This window comes from Sabethes cyaneus, chromosome 3 (assembly GCF_943734655.1).
Source record: "Sabethes cyaneus chromosome 3, idSabCyanKW18_F2, whole genome shotgun sequence".
Lineage (NCBI taxonomy): Eukaryota > Metazoa > Arthropoda > Insecta > Diptera > Culicidae > Sabethes > Sabethes cyaneus.
In genome coordinates this window covers 123,713,735-123,733,473 of record NC_071355.1, presented here as the reverse complement: position 1 = coordinate 123,733,473, position 19,739 = coordinate 123,713,735, and the positions used below count along the sequence as shown (strand labels likewise).

At 36.0% G+C, this 19,739-nt stretch overlaps 1 long non-coding RNA gene across 1 annotated transcript; it reads left to right on the top strand.

The window, feature by feature from the left end:
- Positions 1-369: 369 nt before the first annotated feature.
- Positions 370-18,613, top strand: LOC128743970 (uncharacterized). Its single transcript, XR_008412344.1, has 3 exons — positions 370-424; positions 10,882-10,951; positions 18,544-18,613. It is a non-coding gene; the product is annotated as an uncharacterized LOC128743970 (long non-coding RNA).
- Positions 18,614-19,739: the final 1,126 nt, after the last annotated feature.

Genomic DNA, 19,739 nt, shown 5'->3' with positions numbered 1-19,739 from the left:
TACACTGTTCAACGACTGGACTTTCCCGTACACATAACGGTTAATGTCTTTTTAGCTTTAGTTTTTAACTTGTACTTTGTCTTTTTCCTTTTAAGCTGACACCATACTTTTTAATGTCCTTTTAGCTTTAGATTGTCTTATATTCCCGACTTTTCTGACACAACACAATGCCACTATTATAGTCTTCCACCGTTTATAACAATTATCAAGTTACTTAACCGTCGCGCACAGATTCTTTACTATTGAGCACAATATTTTGACAGATTAGATTGCATCATCCATTTTGGAGCAAACAGCATCATAGGTCTGCTAAATAATTTAAACTAATTTTTACTTTTTCTCTGGAATTTTCAGATACTTGGAATAAACACTCTAATATAAGACGAATATATTATACCGTGTATAAACTGCCAGTTTTAAGAAGGTAAGGAAGTAATGGTTACTTTTGTTAAATGATCAAATGGGTATGCCACCTTAGGATACACCCCTTCATATATCTCCCCCTTGTTAACCCTAGAAACGATACTGGCTATATAAAGGCTGTCCATTGACAACGAACTCGTTTTTAGTTATTTCACAGCTCTCCGGGTTATTTTCGTTCATACTTTTTGTATGATGCGTTGTTTTTGGCCGACCCCCTGCCCCTAATAGTCCACTAAGTTCATGGACGGCCCCATATGAACTGCTTTATACTGATATTTATGTGTATTGTTTATAAACATGCTCATGTTCACTGTTTAGGTTTTTAGCCTAACTTTAAGTTTTTGGCACAATGTCACCCCCTAGAAGGGGTGAGATTGTGCCAAAGTTCATGCACTTCCAGTAAAATTAGGTTTCATTGTAACTAAACCATCTCTACGGTAGTTGTTAATGGAACAATTTAGTATATATTGACAGGTTTGAAATCAACTTAGTTCCTAAATTGTGTGTATACTGAGCTAAAGAAAAAACCCGATTTAATCCACCTAGTGGTGAAAGGAACCTTTGTTATACGGTCTTACTTGCTATTTGAGATAGAAATCGACACGTCTTCGGAGTATAATTCATCTATTGGTTAACGTTACGTACTGCGTTACTTTACATAAAATTTTTGAAAATTGAATAAGTTTACAAAATGTGAACAAAATATGACCACTTATAAATTTTGATAGATCCTTTTTACCTTTGTTATACAATATAACAAAGGTTTAGGAATTGGTCGAAAAACACGAAGTCGATCTGAGGCCCGGAGGGCCGTGTCACATATACCAATCGATCAGGTTCGACGAATGAGCAATGTCTGTGTGTGTGTGTGTGTGTGTGTGTGTGTGTGTGTGTGTGTGTGTGTGTGTGTGTGTGTGTGTGTGTGTGTGTGTGTGTGTGTGTGTGTGTGTGTGTGTGTGTGTGTGTGTGTGTGTGTGTGTGTGTGTGTGTGTGTGTGTGTGTGTGTGTGTGTGTGTGTGTGTGTGTGTGTGTGTGTGTGTGTGTGTGTGTGTGTGTGTGTGTGTGTGTGTGTGTGTGTGTGTGTGTGTGTGTGTGTGTGTGTGTGTGTGTGTGTGTGTGTGTGTGTGTGTGTGTGTGTGTGTATGTGTGTATGTGTGTGCGCTTCAATTTTCAATCGCCTATTTCTCGGAGATGGATGAACCGATCCGTCTGCTATAACTTTTATTTGAAAGGTATTTTTACCTAGTATATCACTATTAAATGGTTTCGTGGTCTGACTTTTAGTTTAAAAGTTATAAGCAAAAATGTGAAAATTACGTGACACGATTTTCTCCGGAACCACATAAACGATTTCATCGATCTTAGTACCAAATAAAAGCTCTTACTATTGCTAAACTTCACGCCAATTTTTATTGAAAACAAACAAGTGGTTTAAAAGTTATACTTAAAAAACCAGTTTTGACAAGGTTCAAATGATCGCCTGTTTCTCAGAGATCGCCAAACCGATTTACGTGCTATTAGTTTCATTTGGCAGGTAATATAGCCGGATAGATCACTATTGAATGAAAAGAAAAATAACCTAATTTCAATTATTTTAATATCAAACGAGACGTTTTCACACTACGAATATATATGCAAAATTTCATAAGAATTGGTTTTACCGGTCAAAAGATATTAACCCTCGAACACTCGCGCCAACTTTTATAACACAGTTACTCGCGCGCACAATAGCCCAAAACCAAAGAAAACGTGCGCACTAGAGTTTTGACTAGGAAAACTTGGTTTTAAGTTTATCGAACCTTTGGAAGAGTTTCTTGAAATTGAAAGCTCTATCGTCTGGTAGAATTTGAATTTTGATTAATCCCCCTAAAAGTGAAATAAAAAAATTATTTTCCTTCAGTTTCTATATAACACATTGATGTGTTCTGCAAAGTTATAGAGCATATTATTACAAGAAATTTTGCTGAAGACAGTAACCTTCTATCTCTTCAACGAAGAGATCTTATTTATTGTATATGAATTTGAAAAATCAGTTTTTCTATTTTAGTTCTTTTTGTAATTGTTGTATGACTTTTTCATGTATTACAAAGTTGTATAAATAATAAAAATAGACAATTTTGCTGAACATAGTATACCTCTATGTTTCCTTGTTTACGAACTGTAGAACTTCGATTATAAAAATACCCTGGTTTTGACCCCGAATTACTCGACAACCAACAGACGGATACATTTTAAACATTTTACATTTGCTGGTAGTTTTGCTGCACACAGACACCATTTTTCCATATGAAGAAACGAAAGAAATTTCCAGTTGTGGCTAATTGCGGTACACCTCACATGCTACTTGCTTCGTTTCTGTGATGTCGGTTTATGCTAATTTGTTTTCCTAACAATTTAAAGTAATAATGCATTGAATAATTCTGACATTTTGCTCATAACAAGTTTATTGAAGAATATACGTTAGTATATACGTAATATACGATTTGTAACTATATAACAATATGGCATTCAAAAACCTATATGGTGTACAAAATACAACAACGTGAATAACCGAAGGTTCATAAAAATTGATGAAATTTATTCAAGAGAACTTTATTGTTGTGAATCAAACAGAATGGCGTTACAGGAAATTATGCATAGTTCAAAAACCTTTTAACTAGACGTTTACTACGCAATGTATATGTTAAAGAATAATATTTCGTCTTACAACTTACTTTTACTTGCACTTACCCTCATTAGTAACAACTTACGCCGCAATTTCATGAGAAAAGGAACTATCAAAATTTATAAGTGCTTCTATTTTGTTCAAATTTTGTACAAACTTATTCAATTTCCAAAAATTTCATGTAAACCAAACGTGTCGATTTCTATCTCAAATTGCAAGTAAGACGGTATAACAAAGGTTCCTTTCACCACTAGGTGGATTAAATCAGGTTTTCATGAAAGTGCTGAGTAAGGATAAGTAAGTTGTTAATAATTTGAGTAAGTGCAAGTAAAAGTAAGTTGTAAGAGCAAATATTATTCTTTAACATATACATTGCGTAGTAAAGGTCTAGTTTATAGATTTTTGAACTATGCATAATTTCCTGTAATGCCTATTTGATTCACACCAATAAAGTTTTCCAGAATAAATTTCATCAATTTTTATTAACCTTCGGCTACTCACGCTGTTGTATTTTGTATAACACGTGTAGGTTTTTGAACGCCACATTGTTATAAAGTTACTATTCGTTGTGTAACTAACGTATATTCTTCAATAAACTTGTTATGAGCAAAATGTCATAATTATTCAATGCATTAATACTTTAAATTGTTGGGAAAATAGATCAGCATAAACTGACATCACAGAAATGAAGCATCAGTATATGAGGTGTACCGGAATTGGCCCAACTGGAATTTTCTCTCGTTTCTTCATATGGAAAAATGGTGTCTATATGCATCAAAACAATCAGCAATAATGTAAAATATTTAACATGTATCCGTCTGTTGGTAGTCGAGTAATTCGGGGTCAAAATTATGGTATTTTTTATAATCAAAGTTCTACAGTTCCTAAACAAGCAAACGTAGAGGTATACTATATTCAGAAAAGTTATGTATTTTTATTATTTGTGCAACTTTGTAATACATGAAAAAGTCATACAACAATTACGAAAAGAGCTAAAATAAAAAACTGATTTCACTAATTCATATACAATAAATAAGATTTTTCTAGCTTCGCTGAAGAGATAGAGGGTTACTGTTTTCAGCAAAATTTCTTGTAATAATATGCTCTAAAACTTTACAGAACACATCATGGTGTTATATTGAAACTGAAGAAAAATATTTTTTTTATTTCACTTTTAGGGGGATTAATCAAAATTTAAATTACACCAGACGATAGAATTTTCAATTTCAAGAAATTCTTCCAAAGGTTCGATAAATCTAAAACAGTGGCGACTCGTCCGCATGTTCAACCTGTTCATAGGACAGACAACAAAATTCAGCCCGACAAAATTGTTTTCATCACTCGTCCATAATTTAGTTTGCACTGACGCATATGCTATACAAATTTATTTTAGTTACGAAGCTGATTAGCAAAACGTTCAGCACGACGTTTGAACGTTGCTTTAGAGATTAGCACCAGGAACAATGTGTTGGAACGATGGAGATTTGAAAATGAGCGCGGTTGGCATGCATTATTCGCAAAATTTTCTCATTAACTCGTTCATCTTTAGCATTGAACAACTTACGCATATTGCTTGTGGTGCGTGTGGTGTGGGCTTATGCGTGCATCGCAGTAAAGTGGTTATTCTTGAATTAGGTCCAATAGGTAAATTGAACGAAAAATTTTCGGTTCGTAGTTAAAATTCGAAGACGAGTTTGCTGGTAAAGTACGTTCACGTAGCGCTTGCTATGTTGCGTATACGGAGTATTGCGTATTTATACTGCCGCTACTCGCATAACAGTTCCATCTCCATAGAAACCGGAACTGCAATGCGAATTGCGGCTATATATACACGAAATATACCGTTTACGCAACATACCAAGCGCTACGTGAATACCCCTAATGTTTGATATATGATTAAAATATAGAAATGCGATAATAAAAAGGCTGCGTATTAATTTGTATTTTTCGCTGGTTGAACAGGTAAGTTAAACCCCCACGAGTCGCCAAGTCAAAACTCTAGTGCGCATGTCTTTTTGGCTTTGGGCCATTGTGCGCGTGAGTAACCGTATTACAAAAGTTGGCGCGAGTGTTGGAGGGTTAATATCTTTTGATCGGCAAAACCAATTCTTCTGAAATTTTGCAGATATATTTGCAGCATTAAAATCTCTAATTTGATGCAAAAATAATTCAAACTAGATAAATCATCCTAGATGAAATAGTTATAAATTATTGTAAATTTTAATGTGTTGTATTCAATTGCTCATAACTTTCAAATTAAACGTCCAATCAAAAAACAAATCAATAGTGATCTATTAGGCTATGTTACCTTTCAAATGAGACTAATAGCGCCTAAGTCAGTTTAGCCATCTTTAAGAAACAGGCGATAATTATTACCTTGTCAAAACAGGTTTTTTAGGATAACTTTTAAACTACTTGTTTGTTTTCAATAAAATTTACCCGAAAAATTTAGCATTAACAAGAGCTTTCATTCGATACCAAGATCGTTGAAATCAGTCATTTGGTTCCGGAGAAAATCGTGTCACGTAATTTTCACGTTTTTACTTATAACTTTTAAACGAAATGTCGGACCTCGAAACAATTCAATAGTGATATACTAGGCAATAATACCTTTCAAACAAAAGTAATAGCGAACAAATCGGTTCAGCCATCTCCGAGAAACAGGCGTAGAAAAGTTGCGCCCCGCACATACATACACACATACACACACACACAGACATTGCTCAGTTCGTCGAACCCTATCGTAATGATTACTTTTGTTAAATGATCAAATGGGTATGCCACCTTAGGATACACCCCTTCATATATCTCCCCCTTGTTAACCCTAGAAACGATACTGGCTATATAAAGGCTGTCCATTGACAACGAACACGTTTTTAGTTATTTCACAGCTCTCCGGGTTATTTTCGTTCATACTTGATGATATGCGTATGATGCGTTGTTTTTGGCCGACCCCCTGCCCCTAATAGTCCACTTAGTTCATGGACGGCCCCATATGAACTGCTTTATACTGATATTTATGTGTATTGTTTATAAACATGCTCATGTTCACTGTTTAGGTTTTTAGCCTAACTTTTAGTTTTTGGCACAATGTCACCCCCTAGAAGGGGTGAGATTGTGCCAAAGTTCATGCACTTCCAGTAAAATTAGGTTTCATTGTAACTAAACCATCTCTACGGTAGTTGTTAATTGAACAATTTAGTATATATTGACAGGTTTGAAATCAACTTAGTTCCTAAATTGTGTGTATACTGAGCTAAAGAAAAAAACCTGATTTAATCCACCTAGTGGTGAAAGGAACCTTTGTTATACGGTCTTACTTGCTATTTGAGATAGAAATCGACATGTCTTCTGAACATTATTCATCTATTAGTTAACGTTGCATTGTGCGTTGGTTTACATAAAATTTTTGGAAATTGAAAAGCTTACAAAATTTGAACAAAATAGAAGCACTTACAAATTTTGATAGTTCTTTTTCTCATGAAATTGCTGAGTAAGTTGTTACTAATGTGGGTAAGTGCAAGTAAAAGTAAGTTGTAAGTAGAAATGTTATTCTTTAACATATACATTGCGTAGTAAAGGTCTAGTTTATAGGTTTTTGAACTATGCATAATTTCCTGTAATGCCATTCTATTCGATTCGCATCAATAAAGTTTTCTTGAAAAAATTTCATCAATTTTTATTAACCTTCGGTTACTCACGCTGTTGTATTCTGAACAACATGTGTAGGTTTTTGAATGCCATATTTACCAATCGTTGTTTAACTAACGTATATTCTTCAATAAACTTGTTATGAGCAAAATGTCTGAATTATTCAAAGTAATAATACTTTAAATTTGTTAGGAAAATAGATCAGCATAAACCGACAGCACAGAAACGAAGCAAGCAGCATGTGAGGTGTATCGCTATTTGCCCCAACTGGAATTTTTTCACGTTACTTCATATGGCAAAATGCCGTCTGTATGTAGCAAAACTATCAGCAAATGTAAAATGTTTAAAATGTATCCGTCAGTTGGTAGTCGAGTAATTCGGGGTTAAAATCAGGGTATTTTTATAATCAAAGTTCTACAGTTCCTAAACAAGCAAACATAGAGGTATACTATTTTCAGCAAAGTTGTGTATTTTTACTATTTGTATAACTTTGTAACACATGAAAAAGTCATACTAGTGCGCACGTTTTCTTTGGTTTTGGGCTATTGTGCGCGCGAGTAACTGTGTTGCAAAAGTTGGCGCGAGCGTTCGAGGATTGATATCTTTTGACCGGTAAAACCAATTCTTATGAAATTTTGCATATATATTCGTAGTGTCAAAACCTCTCGTTTGATATTAAAACAATTGAAATTAGGTAAATTATCTTGGTTAAATCCTTATAAATTATTGTTAATTTTGGTGTGGTGTATACGATTGCTCATAACTTTCAAATTAAACGTCCAATCCAAAAACCATTCAATAGTGATCTATCCGGCTATATTACCTGCCAAATAAAACTTATAGCGCATAAATCGGTTTGGCCATCTCTGAGAAACAGGCGATCATTTGAACCTTATCAAAAATGTTTTTTTAAGGCTAACTTTTAAACTGCTTGTCCGTTTTCAATAAAACTTGGTAAAAAGTTTAGTAACAGCAAGAGCTTTCGTTTGGTACTAAGATCGTTAAAATTGGTTGCGTAGTTCAGGAGAAGCGCGTGTCACGTATTTTTCACATTTTTGCTTATAACTTTTAAACGAAACGTCGGACCGCAGAGCAATTCAATAGTGATATACTAGACAATAATACCTTTCAAACAAAAGTAAAAGCGATCAAATCGGTTCAGCCATCTTCGAGAAACAGGCGATAGAAAATGAGCTGCACACACACATACACACATACACACATACACACATACATACATACACACACACACAGACATTGCTCAGTTCGTCGAGCTCTATCGATTGGTATGTGTGATTCGGCCCTACGGGCCTCGGATCAATTTCGTGTTTTTCGACCAATTTCTAAACCTTTGTTATATAGTATAACAAAGGTAAAAATATATGCTTTTTTGGCACAATTTCGCCCTGGATGAAGGTACGTTACTGAAGTTATGCTCAGTTTGTGCAGCACATCTGTGGCTATCATCCTGCGAGAATTTCGTTTCAAAAACCCGTGCCAGAGCTGAGTTATTCGAGTTTTTTTTAGAAATTTCGAGCTCGTTCAAATATTTGATGTCTTTATCTTTACAATTACGTGTCCAAACATGTCAAATACGTCACTGAATTTATGCTCAGTTTGTGCAGCACATCTGTGGCCATCATCCTGCGAATATTTCGCTTCAAAAATCCGTGCCAGAGCTGAGTTATTCGAGTTTTTCTAAGAAATTTCGAGCTCGTTCAAATATTTGATGTCTTTATCTTTACAATTACGTGTCCAAACATGTCAAATACGTCACTGAATTTATGCTCAGTTTGTGCAGCATATCTGTGGCTATTATCCTGCGAAAATTTCGCTTCAAAAATCCGTGCCACAGCTGAGTTATACAAGTTTTTCTAAGAAATTTTGAGCTCGTTCAAATATTTGATGTCTTTATCGTTACAATTACGTGTCCAAACATGTCAAATACGCCACTGAATTTATGCTCAGTTTGTGCAGCACATCTGTGGCTATCATCCTGCGGAAATTTCGCGTCAAAAATCCGTGCCAGAGCTGAGTTATTCGAGTTTTTTTTAGAAATTTCGAGCTCGTTCAAATATTTGATGTCTTTATCTTTACAATTACGTGTCCAAACATGTCAAATACGTCACTGAATTTATGCTCAGTTTGTGCAACACATCTGTGGCCATCATCCTGCGAAAATTTCGCTTCAAAAATCCGTGCCAGAGCTGAGTTATTCGAGTTTTTCTAAGAAATTTCGAGCTCGTTCAAATATTTGATGTCTTTATCTTTACAATTACGTGTCCAAACATGTCAAATACGTCACTGAAGTTATGCTCAGTTTGTGCAGCACATCTGTGGCTATCATCCTGCGGAAATTTCGCGTCAAAAATCCGTGCCAGAGCTGAGTTATTCGAGTTTTTCTAAGAAATTTCGAGCTCGTTCAAATATTTGATGTCTTTATCTTTACAATTACGTGTCCAAACATGTCAAATACGTCACTGAAGTTATGCTCAGTTTATGCAGCACATCTGTGGCTATCATCCTGCGAGAATTTCGCTTCAAAAATCCGTGCCAGAGCTGAGTTATTCGAGTTTTTCTAAGCAATTTTGAGCTCGTTCAAATATTTGATGTCTTTATCTTTACAATTACGTGTCCAAACATGTCAAATACGTCACTGAAGTTATGCTCAGTTTGTGCAGCACATCTGTGGCTATCATCCTGCGAAAATTTCGCTTCAAAAATCCGTGCCAGAGCTGATTTATTTGAGTTTTTCTAAGAAATTTCGAGCTCGTTCAAATATTTGATGTCTTTATCTTTGCAATTACGTGTCCAAACATGTCAAATACGCCACTGAATTTATGCTCAGTTTATGCAGCACATCTGTGGCTATCATCCTGCGGAAATTTCGCGTCAATAATCCGTGCCAGAGCTGAGTTATTCGAGTTTTTCTAAGAAATTTCGAGCTCGTTCAAATATTTGATGTCTTTATCTTTACAATTACGTGTCCAAACATGTCAAATACGTCACTGAATTTATGCTCAGTTTGTGCAGCACATCTGTGGCCATCATCCTGCGGAAATTTCGCGTCAAAAATCCGTGCCAGAGCTGAGCTATTCGAGTTTTTCTAGAAATTTCGAGCTCGTTCAAATATTTGATGTCTTTATCTTTACAATTACGTGTCCAAACATGTCAAATACGTCACTGAATTTATGCTCAGTTTGTGCAGCACATCTGTGGCTATCATCCTGCGAAAATTTCGCCTGAAAAATCCGTGCCAGAGCTGAGTTATTCGAGTTTTTCTAAGAAATTTTGAGCTCGTTTAAATATTTGATATCTTTATCGTTTCAATTACGTGTCCAAACATGTCAAATACGTCACTGAATTTATGCTCAGTTTATGCAGCACATCTGTGGCTATCATCCTGCGAAAATTTCGCTTCAAAAATCCGTGCCAGAGCTGAGTTATTCGAGTTTTTCTAAGAAATTTCGAGCTCGTTCAAATATTTGATGTCTATCTTTACAATTACGTGTCCAAACATGTCACATACCCCCAACCGGGGTGAGATTGTGCCACGGGGGTGAGATTGTGCCAAAAACCAAAAATGTTTATTTGTGAAAATTTATTATATCTATAGAACCTGGTGACCTAAATTCAAAATGATGATAAACATAACATATTTATTATAACTTAGAATGGAACACAGATAATATTAGCGAACTATTTAGCCTAAACAGGGCTTCAAAGTTCGCGATCAAAAATACGCGGAAATAACGCTTGTGAAAAATGTCCCGCATAAACCAACCCGAACAGGAAATCGCATCAACTTGCTATTTTGAAGGTGTATAAACTAATCATTTATGATGCATTGAAAGGTTATTATGCGTTGGATTTGTTTTGATTACGAAAATATTATTTTTCGAAACTTTGTACTTTTCGAGCTTCATGGGGGTGAGATTGTGCCAAGCCATAATGATCGATGCAATTTGTGGATTTCACATACACAACAAAAACACGTCAGTATACACCAGCACACTCACATTCTTTACTATTGAGCACAATATTTTGACAGATTAGATTGCATCATCCATTTTGGAGCAAACAGCATCATAGGTCTGCTAAATAATTTAAACTAATTTTTACTTTTTCTCTGGAAATTTCAGATACTTGGAATAAACACTCTAATATAAGACGAATATATTATACCGTGTATAAACTGCCAGTTTTAAGGAGGTAAGGAAGTATGGGTTACTTTTGTTAAATGATCAAATGGGTATGCCACCTTAGGATACACCCCTTCATATATCTCCCCCTTGTTAACCCTAGAAACGATACTGGCTATATAAAGGCTGTCCATTGACAACGAACTCGTTTTTAGTTATTTCACAGCTCTCCGGGTTATTTTCGTTCATACTTTTTGTATGATGCGTTGTTTTTGGCCGACCCCCTGCCCCTAATAGTCCACTTAGTTCATGGACGGCCCCATATGAACTACTTTATACTGATATTTATGTGTATTGTTTATAAACATGCTCATGTTCACTGTTTAGGTTTTTAGCCAAACTTTAAGTTTTTGGCACAATGTCACCCCCTAAAAGGGGTGAGATTGTGCCAAAGTTCATGCACTTCCAGTAAAATTAGGTTTCATTGTAACTAAACCATCTCTACGGTAGTTGTTAATTGAACAATTTAGTATATATTGACAGTTTTAAATCAACTTAGTTCCTAAATTGTGTGTATACTGAGCTAAAGAAAAAAAAAATGCTTTTTTGACACAATTTCGCCCTGGATGACGGTACGTTACTGAAGTTATGCTCAGTTTGTGCAGCACATCTGTGGCTATCATCCTGCGAGAATTTCGTTTCAAAAATCCGTGCCAGAGCTGAGTTATTCGAGTTTTTCTAAGAAATTTCGAGCTCGTTCAAATATTTGATGTCTTTATCTTTACAATTACGTGTCCAAACATGTCAAATACGTCACTGAATTTATGCTCAGTTTGTGCAGCACATCTGTGGCCATCATCCTGCGAAAATTTCGCTTCAAAAATCCGTGCCAGAGCTGAGTTATTCGAGTTTTTCTAAGAAATTTCGAGCTCGTTCAAATATTTGATGTCTTTATCTTTACAATTACGTGTCCAAACATGTCAAATACGTCACTGAATTTATGCTCAGTTTGTGCAGCATATCTGTGGCTATCATCCTGCGAAAATTTCGCTTCAAAAATCCGTGCCAGAGCTGAGTTATTCAAGTTTGTCTAAGAAATTTTGAGCTCGTTCAAATATTTGATGTCTTTATCGTTACAATTACGTGTCCAAACATGTCAAATACGCCACTGAATTTATGCTCAGTTTGTGCAGCACATCTGTGGCTATCATCCTGCGGAAATTTCGCGTCAAAAATCCGTGCCAGAGCTGAGTTATTCGAGTTTTTTTTAGAAATATCGAGCTCGTTCAAATATTTGATGTCTTTATCTTTACAATTACGTGTCCAAACATGTCAAATACGTCACTGAATTTATGCTCAGTTTGTGCAGCACATCTGTGGCTATCATCCTGCGAAAATTTCGCTTCAAAAATCCGTGCCAGAGCTGATTTATTTGAGTTTTTCTAAGAAATTTCGAGCTCGTTCAAATATTTGATGTCTTTATCTTTGCAATTACGTGTCCAAACATGTCAAATACGCCACTGAATTTATGCTCAGTTTGTGCAGCACATCTGTGGCTATCATCCTGCGGAAATTTCGCGTCAAAAATCAGTGCCAGAGCTGAGTTATTCGAGTTTTTCTAAGAAATTTCGAGCTCGTTCAAATATTTGATGTCTTTATCTTTACAATTACGTGTCTAAACATGTCAAATACGTCACTGAATTTATGCTCAGTTTGTGCAGCACATCTGTGGCTATCATCCTGCGGAAATTTCGCTTCAAAAATCCGTGCCAGAGCTGAGTTATTCGAGTTTTTCTAGAAATTTCGAGCTCGTTCAAATATTTGATGTCTTTATCTTTACAATTACGTGTCCAAACATGTCAAATACGTCACTGAATTTATGCTCAGTTTGTGCAGCACATCTGTGGCTATCATCCTGCGAAAATTTTGCCTCAAAAATCCGTGCCAGAGCTGAGTTATTCGAGTTTTTCTAAGAAATTTCGAGCTCGTTTAAATATTTGATATCTTTATCGTTTCAATTACGTGTCCAAACATGTCAAATACGCCACTGAATTTATGCTCAGTTTGTGCAGCACATCTGTGGCTATCATCCTGCGGAAATTTCGCTTCAAAAATCCGTGCCAGAACTGAGTTATTCGAGTTTTTTTTAAAAATTTCGAGCTCGTTCAAATATTTGATGTCTTTATCTTTACAATTACGTGTCCAAACATGTCAAATACGTCACTGAATTTATGCTCAGTTTGTGCAGCACATCTGTGGCCATCATTCTGCGAAACTTTCGCTTCAAAAATCCGTGCCAGAGCTGAGTTATTCGAGTTTTTCTAAGAAATTTCGAGCTCGTTCAAATATTTGATGTCTTTATCTTTACAATTACGTGTCCAAACATGTCAAATACGTCACTGAATTTATGCTCAGTTTGTGCAGCATATCTGTGGCTATCATCCTGCGAAAATTTCGCTTCAAAAATCCGTGCCAGAGCTGAGTTATTCAAGTTTTTCTAAGAAATTTTGAGCTCGTTCAAATATTTGATGTCTTTATTGTTACAATTACGTGTCCAAACATGTCAAATACGCCACTGAATTTATGCTCAGTTTGTGCAGCACATCTGTGGCTATCATCCTGCGGAAATTTCGCGTCAAAAATCCGTGCCAGAGCCCAGAGGTGAGTTATTCGAGTTTTTTTTTGAAATTTCGAGCTCGTTGAAATATTTGATGTCTTTATCTTTACAATTACGTGTCCAAACATGTCAAATACGTCACTGAATTTATGCTCAGTTTGTGCAACACATCTGTGGCCATCATCCTGCGAGAACTTCGCTTCAAAAATCCGTGCCAGAGCTGAGTTATTCGAGTTTTTCTAAGAAATTTCGAGCTCGTTCAAATATTTGATGTCTTTATCTTTACAATTACGTGTCCAAACATGTCAAATACGCCACTGAATTTATGCTCAGTTTGTGCAGCACATCTGTGGCTATCATCCTGCGGAAATTTCGCGTCAAAAATCCGTGCCAGAGCTGAGTTATTCAAGTTTTTCTAAGAAATTTCGAGCTCGTTCAAATATTTGATGTTTTATCTTTACAATTACGTGTCTAAACATGTCAAATACGTCACTGAATTTATGCTCAGTTTGTGCAGCACATCTGTGGCTATCATCCTGCGGAAATTTCGCTTCAAAAATCCGTGCCAGAGCTGAGTTATTCGAGTTTTTCTAGAAATTTCGAGCTCGTTCAAATATTTGATGTCTTTATCTTTACAATTACGTGTCCAAACATGTCAAATACGTCACTGAATTTATGCTCAGTTTGTGCAGCACATCTGTGGCTATCATCCTGCGAAAATGTTGCCTCAAAAATCCGTGCCAGAGCTGAGTTATTCGAGTTTTTCTAAGAAATTTCGAGCTCGTTTAAATATTTGATATCTTTATCGTTTCAATTACGTGTCCAAACATGTCAAATACGCCACTGAATTTATGCTCAGTTTGTGCAGCACATCTGTGGCTATCATCCTGCGGAAATTTCGCGTCAAAAATCCGTGCCAGAGCTGAGTTATTCGAGTTTTTTTTAGAAATTCCGAGCTCGTTCAAATATTTGATGTCTTTATCTTTACAATTACGTGTCCAAACATGTCAAATACGTCACTGAATTTATGCTCAGTTTGTGCAGCACATCTGTGGCCATCATCCTGCGAAACTTTCGCTTCAAAAATCCGTGCCAGAGCTGAGTTATTCGAGTTTTTCTAAGAAATTTCGAGCTCGTTCAAATATTTGATGTCTTTATCTTTACAATTACGTGTCCGAAAATACCGAAAATACCGGTTTTTGGTCTTGGAAAAACCGGTAATTCGGTATTGGAAAATAGCCCGGTAATACCGGTAAAACCGGTTTCGGTAAAACCGGTATAGCATCCCTAGCCAGAGGTGAGTTATTCGAGTTTTTTTTAGAAATTTCGAGCTCGTTCAAATATTTGATGTCTTTATCTTTACAATTACGTGTCCAAACATGTCAAATACGTCACTGAATTTATGCTCAGTTTGTGCAACACATCTGTGGCCATCATCCTGCGAGAACTTCGCTTCAAAAATCCGTGCCAGAGCTGAGTTATTCGAGTTTTTCTAAGAAATTTCGAGCTCGTTCAAATATTTGATGTCTTTATCTTTACAATTACGTGTCCAAACATGTCAAATACGCCACTGAATTTATGCTCAGTTTGTGCAGCACATCTGTGGCTATCATCCTGCGGAAATTTCGCGTCAAAAATCCGTGCCAGAGCTGAGTTATTCAAGTTTTTCTAAGAAATTTCGAGCTCGTTCAAATATTTGATGTCTTTATCTTTACAATTACGTGTCCAAACATGTCAAATACGTCACTGAATTTATGCTCAGTTTGTGCAGCACAGCTGTGGCCATCATCCTGCTGAAATTTCGCGTCAAAAATCCGTGCCAGAGCTGAGTTATTCGAGTTTGTCTAGAAATTTCGAGCTCGTTCAAATATTTGATGTCTTTATCTTTACAATTACGTGTCCAAACATGTCAAATACGTCACTGAATTTATGCTCAGTTTGTGCAGCACATGTGTGGCTATCATCATGCGAAAATTTCGCCTGAAAAATCCGTGCCAGAGCTGAGTTATTCGAGTTTTTCTAAGAAATTTTGAGCTCGTTTAAATATTTGATATCTTTATCGTTTCAATTACGTGTCCAAACATGTCAAATACGTCACTGAATTTATGCTCAGTTTGTGCAGCACATCTGTGGCTATCATCCTGCGAAAATTTCGCTTCAAAAATCCGTGCCAGAGCTGAGTTATTCGAGTTTTTCTAAGAAATTTCGAGCTCGTTCAAATATTTGATGTCTATCTTTACAATTACGTGTCCAAACATGTCAAATACGTCACTGAATTTATGCTCAGTTTGTGCAGCACATCTGTGGCTATCATCCTGCGGAAATTTCGCGTCAAAAATCCGTGCCAGAGGTGAGTTATTCGAGTTTTTTTTAGAAATTTCGAGCTCGTTCAAATATTTGATGTCTTTATCTTTACAATTACGTGTCCAAACATGTCAAATACGTCACTGAATTTATGCTCAGTTTGTGCAACACATCTGTGGCCATCATCCTGCGAGAACTTCGCGTCAAAAATCCGTGCCAGAGCTGAGTTATTCGAGTTTTTCTAGAAATTTCGAGCTCGTTCAAATATTTGATGTCTTTATCTTTACAATTACGTGTCCAAACATGTCAAATACGTCACTGAATTTATGCTCAGTTTGTGCAGCACATCTGTGGCTATCATCCTGCGAAAATTTCGCCTGAAAAATCCGTGCCAGAGCTGAGTTATTCGAGTTTTTCTAAGAAATTTTGAGCTCGTTTAAATATTTGATATCTTTATCGTTTCAATTACGTGTCCAAACATGTCAAATACGTCACTGAATTTATGCTCAGTTTGTGCAGTACATCTGTGGCTATCATCCTGCGAAAATTTCGCTTCAAAAATCCGTGCCAGAGCTGAGTTATTCGAGTTTTTCTAAGAAATTTCGAGCTCGTTCAAATATTTGATGTCTATCTTTACAATTACGTGTCCAAACATGTCAAATACCGCCAACCGCCAACGTGCCAAAGTTCATGCACTTCCAGTAAAATTAGGTTTCATTGTAACTAAACCATCTCTACGGTAGTTGTTAAGGGGGCATAGTACATTTTACACCATATTTTTTGCCTAATTTCAAATATTTTATTCTCGATAACGCGAAAAGCGAATCGATTCGGGTTTTTTGCATTCCAAACATTGCACTTTATGCTAATATTTACAATTTTGTTTGCATATGTGAACCCCTTCCCCTCTCCCCTACGGCTCCTTGAATATGATCGTTCGAAAAAAACATGATTTGCGGTACCATGGATTGGCGCTGGGGGTCTTATCCGAATTGCAAAATTCCAAAACGACATGAACGTATATTAAATTATCTCGTGTTTGACCCATCCTTTTTTTAAAATTTGAACGCATAACAAAATGGCGGACATTCAAACATAAAAGTAAGGTTTTTAGTCGAAAAAATTGACTTTAAACATTTCTAAAAAATACAAAAATAGTAATATCAAAAAAAGGATGGGTCAAACACTAGATAATTTTGTTGGCTTTAAAACAAAAAAAGAATCATGAGAATTGCTTGAGCCATTCTTGAGATATCTATGGTACCGACTTTCAAAGCCTGGTTTCGAGAAAAACGACGTTGAACTTTTTATTCGCCGTGTAATCGCTCCAGACATGCGCGGTACAAATAGCTGTAACTTTGTCAATTTTTGGATTTCATTGAAATGATTTGAAACACATATGGTCAAAATGTTAATCTATCGAAATAATCATTAAAAAAAATTCGATTTTTTTAAGTTGAAAAAGTACTATGCCCCCTTAATTGAACAATTTAGTATATATTGACAGGTTTGAATTCAACTTAGTTCCTAAATTGTGTGTATACTGAGCTAAAGAAAAAAAAATATGCTTTTTTGGCACAATTTCGCCCTGGATGACGGTACGTTACTGAAGTTATGCTCAGTTTGTGCAGCACATCTGTGGCTATCATCCTGCGAGAATTTCGTTTCAAAAATCCGTGCCAGAGCTGAGTTATTCGAGTTTTTCTAAGAAATTTCGAGCTCGTTCAAATATTTGATGTCTTTATCTTTACAATTACGTGTCCAAACATGTCAAATACGTCACTGAATTTATGCTCAGTTTGTGCAGCACATCTGTGGCCATCATCCTGCGAAAATTTCGCTTCAAAAATCCGTGCCAGAGCTGAGTTATTCGAGTTTTTCTAAGAAATTTCGAGCTCGTTCAAATATTTGATGTCTTTATCTTTACAATTACGTGTCCAAACATGTCAAATACGTCACTGAATTTATGCTCAGTTTGTGCAGCACATCTGTGGCTATCATCCTGCGAAAATTTCGCTTCAAAAATCCGTGCCAGAGCTGAGTTATTCGAGTTTTTCTAAGAAATTTCGAGCTCGTTCAAATATTTGATGTCTATCTTTACAATTACGTGTCCAAACATGTCAAATACCGCCAACCGGGGTGAGATTGTGCCACGGGGGTGAGATTGTGCCAAAAACCAAAAATGTTTATTTGTGAAAATTTATTATATCTATAGAACCTGGTGACCTAAATTCAAAATGATGATGAACATAACATATTTATTATAACTTAGAATGGAACACAGATAATATTAGCGAACTATTTAGCCTAAACAGGGCTTCAAAGTTCGCGATCAAAAATACGCGGAAATAACGCTTGTGAAAAATGTCCCGCATAAACCAACCCGAACAGGAAATCGCATCAACTTGCTATTTTGAAGGTGTATAAACTAATCATTTATAATGCATTGAAAGGTTATTATGCGTTGGATTAGTTTTGATTACGAAAATATTATTTTTCGAAACTTTGTACTTTTCGAGCTTCATGGGGGTGAGATTGTGCCAAGCCATAATGATCGATGCAATTTGTGGATTTCACATACACAACAAAAACACGTCAGTATACACCAGCACACTCACATTCTTTACTATTGAGCACAATATTTTGACAGATTAGATTGCATCATCCATTTTGGAGCAAACAGCATCATAGGTCTGCTAAATAATTTAAACTAATTTTTACTTTTTCTCTGGAAATTTCAGATACTTGGAATAAACACTCTAATATAAGACGAATATATTATACCGTGTATAAACTGCCAGTTTTAAGGAGGTAAGGAAGTAATGGTTACTTTTGTTAAATGATCAAATGGGTATGCCACCTTAGGATACATCCCTTCATATATCTCCCCCTTGTTAACCCTAGAAACGATACTGGCTATATAAAGGCTGTCCATTGACAACGAACTCGTTTTTAGTTATTTCACAGCTCTCCGGGTTATTTTCGTTCATACTTTTTGTATGATGCGTTGTTTTTGGCCGACCCCCTGCCCCTAATAGTCCACTTAGTTCATGGACGGCCCCATATGAACTACTTTATACTGATATTTATGTGTATTGTTTATAAACATGCTCATGTTCACTGTTTAGGTTTTTAGCCTAACTTTAAGTTTTTGGCACAATGTCACCCCCTAGAAAGGGTGAGATTGTGCCAAAGTTCATGCACTTCCAGTAAAATTAGGTTTCATTGTAACTAAACCATCTCTACGGTAGTTGTTAAGGGGGCATAGTACATTTTACACCATATTTTTTGCCTAATTTCAAATATTTTATTCTCGATAACGCGAAAAGCGAATCGATTCGGGTTTTTTGCATTCCAAACATTGCACTTTATGCTAATATTTACAATTTTGTTTGCATATGTGAACCCCTTCCCCTCTCCCCTACGGCTCCTTGAATATGATCGTTCGAAAAAAACATGATTTGCGGTACCATGGATTGGCGCTGGGGGTCTTATCCGAATTGCAAAATTCCAAAACGACATGAACGTATATTAAATTATCTCGTGTTTGACCCATCCTTTTTTTAAAATTTGAACGCATAACAAAATGGCGGACATTCAAACATAAAAGTAAGGTTTTTAGTCGAAAAAATTGACTTTAAACATTTCTAAAAAATACAAAAATAGTAATATCAAAAAAAGGATGGGTCAAACACTAGATAATTTTGTTGGCTTTAAAACAAAAAAAGAATCATGAGAATTGCTTGAGCCATTCTTGAGATATCTATGGTACCGACTTTCAAAGCCTGGTTTCGAGAAAAACGACGTTGAACTTTTTATTCGCCGTGTAATCGCTCCAGACATGCGCGGTACAAATAGCTGTAACTTTGTCAATTTTTGGATTTCATTGAAATGATTTGAAACACATATGGTCAAAATGTTAATCTATCGAAATAAT